Source organism: Blastomyces gilchristii (genome assembly GCF_000003855.2).
Source record: "Blastomyces gilchristii SLH14081 genomic scaffold supercont1.2, whole genome shotgun sequence".
Lineage (NCBI taxonomy): Eukaryota > Fungi > Ascomycota > Eurotiomycetes > Onygenales > Ajellomycetaceae > Blastomyces > Blastomyces gilchristii.
Window position 1 is genome coordinate 3,859,498 of NW_003101681.1, and position 7,100 is coordinate 3,866,597.

Genomic DNA, 7,100 nt, shown 5'->3' on the forward strand with positions numbered 1-7,100 from the left:
TTTATGTAGACTTGATGAATTATATTTCTTAGTATGTATACTTCTGTTCTTCTTATCAATCTCTAAAACAATTTATTGTACAAAGACTGTATATAACACACTATCTGAAGCTCAGTCACAGATGTTAATTATTACATTTATTTTAAGTATTTATAATGAAGTAATTATTCATTTATACTGAAGAATTATTTCTTTCTTCAACAGTATTAAGATTATAAGTCTTTTCTTTTTTCATCTTTTCTTTCTGACACTGATTTTTCTGTTCTTAGAGAAAATCATTATAAGTTTTATTATACACAAAGTCATGACATTCACAGATATTAAGAAACTTTTTATAATTATCAAATTCAATATTGCAGATACATTCACTCTGATGAATATCTTCAGAATAATTAATTTATATCAGTCTATTCTCTGATATTTATTATCTGACTTCATAGTGCAGATGAAGAATATCTGTGTTTTCAAGAACAGAAATGTGAATATCATACTCTTTTACACTCACAGACATGAGACTTATATATCTTGTCTGAGATGTTATCATAAGAATGAGCTGTTCACACACTGTATTCTGCTTTCTGTATTCTCTCATGTTCTTCTCTCTCTTTCTGAGAAGCCTCATGCATGTTGTAATTACATGTACAATTCTAAGATCAGTGAGTGTTTATTCAGTAATTATTATCCCTGTTTTTGCAGTTTCATACACTAATAATAGTTCTTAGTTGCTTCAGTGCCAGAGGTCATTTTAATTGAAGATAATAACACTGCTGAAACTACTCTCTCTTATCTCTAAGCTTCTCTCAGTGCTTTCTCTCTCTCTGCTGCAGAGAAGATTGTGTGCATATCAGATTATAAGTATTCAGTCTCAGATAGCTTCTGCTGTTATTTATTCAGTTCTGCATCTTCTTCTTCTTTCATTTCTTTCATCTTCATTTCTTCTGTTCTGACTTCTGATTCTGTGAGTCTCACACTCTTCTTCAATTTTTCTACACACACATGTACACATTTCTATATTGGCATTTCAGTCAATCTTGTAATAAATAATATTAATGTCATACACAGAGCAGTAGAGAAATCAGAGACATGCACAGCATTATTACAAGAGCAGCTTGCAGCTCTTAAATCTCTTATGAATCTTGAGTTTTGAGATTTTCTTTATTTTTGATGTTTTTCAGATGATATGATATTGGAAATAGATTAAACATGTGACATATGAAAATGAATGAGATATATATGATAACATTTGTCTTTTTACAGCTGACTCTTACAGTTAATAATCAATTCATTATTTCTTTTCTTTTCTTACACTTTTTTCTTTGTCTGCTAGTCACTACTCTTATACAATCTTTATACAGTACAGTGTTCAGTGACTAGATTCAGCAGCTTTCATCTTTTATAATTCTGTCTCATATATTATACTGTCTCTCTTCACCTGCTTAGATTACTATAGTGAACAGCTTATCAAAACTAATCTTATCTGATCTCTGAGTATTCTCAGAAGTCAAGATGACTTGATCTTATATATTCATGAATATTTCAGATGCTTCATTCTCTGTTGTCTTCATAATTAAACTGATATAAATAGTTAAATCTAACTCTGAATTTCTTTTTCTTCTGTAATCTAATTCATGTACAAGTCTGTCACTCTGAGACTGCTCTTTATCACATTACACTCACTATCTGCAGTGTGTTATTATATAATCAGCTACAGTCTTATTACTTATTGAAGTGTGATATTTATCTGATTTCTTCATTGTTTCTCATTCTTTTCTTATAATTATGAAAAGATTAGAATAAGTGAGATTATCTGATTGATAAATATCTATGATTTCTCTTACTTCATAAGACTTTTTAATTATAAGTCTCTTCTTGTTCAACACTGATAAGAGTGCTGCAGATAATTATAATTCACTCAGATCTGATATCTTTATCTTTATAAGATATGAATTATTTATTAAGTTGTATAAGACTCATCTCTCTGATTCCTTCAATGCATATATTCTCAGAGAATGTGATTTGAGTATTTTATAGAGCTCAAATCATCTAGATTGAAACTTCTCAGAACTCTCATTATATATAAGAACTCACATTCTCATCTTGAGACTTGATTTCTTAACTAGTAAGTCTCATATTCTTTTCAATTGAATTGCTCAGTTCAGAAGTAACTTATTAGCTTTTACATGTGCATAGCTGATCTCTTTCAATCTTGATTCTGCATCTGCAACTGCTGTGTCTAAGACTGTTGTATTTATAACTATTGTTTCTGCTGTGTCTGTAACTGATATATCTGCAATCACTGTTCTCTTTTCTATCTTTTCTAAAGCATTCTCTGAGATGCACGGATGCAATTCATACAACAGATAAAATGATGAACACTTAAAGACTGCATGCTATTAAACCTGTGTGACTAATAGTGCCTGTCTGAGATATTCATCTCATAGTCTTATAGACTTGCTTACTAGATATTTCATCAGTATGTTATCTAAGATTCTATTCCAGTGTTTCACTTTCTCATTTATCTGCAGATGACATAATATTGTTCTACAATATCTTGTCTATAACTGGCTCATGAAATATCTCATCACTTCTTCTACAAGGTTCACATTATTATCAGTTAGAATCTCACACAGTATTTCATAGTTGATATAGATCTCATTATGTAGAAACTTCATCATCATCTTCTCTATCATCTCTGAAACTGCTTTCACAACTGATCAGTCAGTAGTGTAGTCAATAGCAGTGATTATTCAACAATTTTCATTTGATGTTCACAGTAATATGTCTATGAGGTTCACTTCACTTCTTATCATTTAAACAATTGTATTGTATATTTCATCTGATGTTGTACTTTCTCACATTCTAATCCTTTCTTAGGTTCTTTTATAACCTGATAATTCAGGCACTCTTGAGCATACATCTGAATGTCCTCAGTCATGCTTGACCAGTATACTCTTGATTTGAGTACACTCATGAGTTCAGAGCTTTCTAAGTGACTGAATTCCTTGTACATGTGAGTCATCAAGTCATATCTAAATAAATGTTCTAGATAGAGAGCTTTCATATATTCTAGATTACAGCAAAGCATAATATCATTTTATAATTTTCTCAGCTTAAAGTTCAGAAGTATCTCTTCTATCACTTTCATAAGATACTTATCATTTCATATCTTATCATTCTTTAAGCAAGAGATCATGATGTTTATTCATTTTGATTTCTTGCATTTTCTCAGTATATTTAACATGAACTTCTCTTGTATCTGATTCACAGAACTCTTACTCATGAAATCAGGTCTGTGACTAGACTGGCCGCCGGGACCATGAATTTCACGTTTGGTCCCATTTGGTCTGGTCCCATACATTTCTTGGCGTGAATCCCGCTGGGACTGGCTATCAAAAAAACATGTAAAGTGACTATATATCAGATCTTAAAATGGAACCATGACTTGAAAAAAATGAGAAAGTGGTCCCATTTGGTCCCATTTAGTCCCATTCTTAGCATAAAGTTACTATTTTTAGACATTTTAAGATTTTTTTTAGACTATTTTTAATTTTTTAAAAAGTAACGCTTTTTGGTAACACTCAAATGAGATTTAAAGTCATTTAAAGCAATAAAAATAATTTAAATTGAGAAGTGGAAATCATGGTCCCATTTGGAAAATGTGACAAGAGTAGACAGTAAGTCTCACTGGAACAGTATGAGACTACTATCTAATGTTAAAACCGTGTAATGGGATCAGTCGAATTGGTAATGGGACTATCAAAAAATCTGGTCCTGGTCCCAGACACGGTCACACGGTCAGTCTATCTGTGACTGATTGTATCAGATATCACAGTATCTGATCTCTTTCAGTATTTAATATTAAGATTGTACACTTGAAACTCTGAGATTCAATATACTAAGTATTTGAAAGATTTCATCATCACTTATAGATAGATAAGACTTTTATGATCTGTGATCACTGTTGTTATATACCTGTTATCAATATATCTATCTCATAACACCAGTGCATGCTTAATCACTAGTAATTCCTGTTCATACACTGAGTAATTGAGCTCAGTGTCTGATAGTTTTCTATCATTATACATTATCAGATGCAACTTGTTGTTCTTACTCATCTACAGAAGAGCATCTCTGATAGCTCATTTCAATATGTTCATCTCAATGTAGAAAGGTTTATCATGATCTGATTGAATAAGCACTGAAGATGTTATCACATATTCTCTCAGTATAAGAAAGACCTCTTCAAACACAGTATTTCAGATGATTGACTGAAACTTCTTCTTTCACAGATTAGTATTCATTTCTCTTAAGAGATCTGAGAGTGATGCAGCTATTCATGTGAAATTCTTAATGAATCTGCAGTAGTATGAGATCAATTCAAGAAATTATTATACATAGTGTACATTTCTCAGCTGCAGTCAATTTACTATAACATTCAATTTCTTCAGAATGAGATATATACAGTTATCACTCATCACATATCTCATGAACTTCAACTCTTTCATTTCAAACACACACTTGATTGATTTGATATAGAGCTTATACTCTGTCAGAGTTGTAACTACTTCATTAAGATACTTCAGATATTCATCATATAAGTTTGAGAAGACTAGAATGTTATTCAGATATATAAGATATGAGATTTCATTCTGTTTATGAATAATTGTATTCATCATTGTTTAAAAGATAACAGGTACATTTGTCAGACTGAATGATATTATCAGAAATTCAAACTTCTCTCATTATATATTAAATGTGATTCACAGTACTGATAGTTCATCTACACAGATCTGTCAATATTATGAGAGAAAATCAATCTTCAATAGATATCAGATGTTTCTGACTGTATTCAACTGTTGTTAAATTCATGATAATAAGTATCTGTTCTTGATCATTAGCTTATTGAGTGCTCAATAATTGATACACATTTATCACTTCTTATCTGCCTTTTTCATGAATAGAACTGAGAAGCCTCATGTACTTGATGAGAGTTATATGAGATTACATTCTGAAAGGTCTGTGATCTGACACTTCTGTTCTTCAAGATATATTTATGACAGGAAGTATGCATTTTAATTGACTAGTTTCACATCTCTTGTATTAATCTCATATACAAATCCTCGTTTCAGCAGTAATTCTGATGAAAGATCTGTTCAGAAGATCTTTTCATACTTCTTCAGTAGTTTCTTTGTACACTTGTTCTTCTATATATTCTTTATCTTGATTTTCTTCACTTTCAGATTCTGTATGATATACAGAATGCTTTCAGATGAGATCTTATGAATTATTCTCTTTACTTATTAATGTATAAGCAGATTTAATTCTTCTATATCAGAGATATGAAATGTTCTTCTCATATCAGTTAATAGAATTGTATGAACTGTTTTCCTCTTATCAGTTAACTGTATATAATATGTACATCATTGAATCTGCAGATTGAATCTTTGAAACTAATTAAGTCTGAGAATAAGATTGTATTTTATATTCTTCAGCTCTTATACTCAGATATAGCAAGATCATTCATCAAAGTATAAAGAACTCTTACTCTTGCAGATGATACTAAATATCAGTTATCAGACACTCTTATACATAGAGAATTCTTCACTCAGCAGACCTTTTTCAGTCTTCAGATCATATAATTACTAATATATTATATAGAAGCTTCTATGTCTGTTAATACTTTTACAGTTATCTCTTAATTCTTATTCAAGTGCTCTCTATACATTAACATTTCAGGTCTCAAGACATTGACATGAGTGTCTGCTTCATTCTCATTCATATCTGAGTCAGAAGCCTGCTTTCTCTTGATATTCATAGAATTCAGAGAGTCATCTAACACAGACATCTCTTTTACTTTGAAGACTTTTTATAGAATATCAGTGAGTGTCTCTGAGCTCACTAATTCTGCTAGTTTTTTAACTCTCTTAACTCTGAATACTGTGTGTAATCTTTTACATCATGATTTTAACATCTGTAGTTGAAGCAAGCTTGATGCTTATAATATCAAGATTTTCACTCAGAGAATCTCTTTTTCAGAGAATTCAGTGCTTTAGCAATGGCATTCAAATCTAGATTCATTATATTCAGATATATGACTTATGTCATAGAAGTCTGATTACTCATTCTCTGCTGAGATATACTCAATTACAGTATTTTCTGTTATAATTGACTTGCTTATTTCTATACAATGAGAATATTGTATGCTTCTTTCACTGTATCTGATTATAAGATTAAGTATTTTCATTTCACTCTTAACTCAGGTGTAAGATCATAAATGAAGATCTGTAAATAAAAAGATATTGAAAGCTCTTCATTCAATATAAGATAGTATAAACTGAAGTATGTGAAGTATGATATAAGATTATTTACTTATCTAGACTCAGTAAAGTATTCATAATATTTATCTTATATATTCACTTTTCCAAAGTTGTACAAGATTCATTTGAAAAACTCATTTCATATTCATGAAAATGAATATTATTTTAGATCTGTAAGATTCATCTTTTTATTAGTTATTTATAATGACTTTACTTTTCTGTATAGAAACATGACAGATTTTGAGACTTGTTGAAATTTCATTAACTGTCTGTCTGTAAGTTCATATTCAATTCAATAATATAATTACATCTGACTTAGTCAGCTAATTACAGTATTATTTTTTCAGTTATTATTAAAGCTTGATAACTTCAGCAGGTCTTCTGACTTAATATATTTCATGCTTGAATTCTCATCATGTGCAGCAGTCTCAGATGATGTGTACACTTCTGAGAAAGTCATGAACAATTATGATGAGATCTTCAGATTCAGTATGATTATCTATCTGTATAAACATTTGATCTTCTGTTACAGATCTACAACCGGATTTTCTCTATTCTTATTGATAATGATGATTGCATTGATGAAGCTCTGCATAGTGAATGCTTGATTCATAGTGAATATTAATTATTGCTTAACTTTCATCTCAGCCTGTCACTGCATACACAAGGTCTCAATCTCATTTAGAATTCTTATATACATACAGAGTTTCACTTTCAGTTCAGTAATCTCAGTCACTTTTCTTACTGTTTTAAGTAAACTCTCTGAGAGATTCTGCATATCTT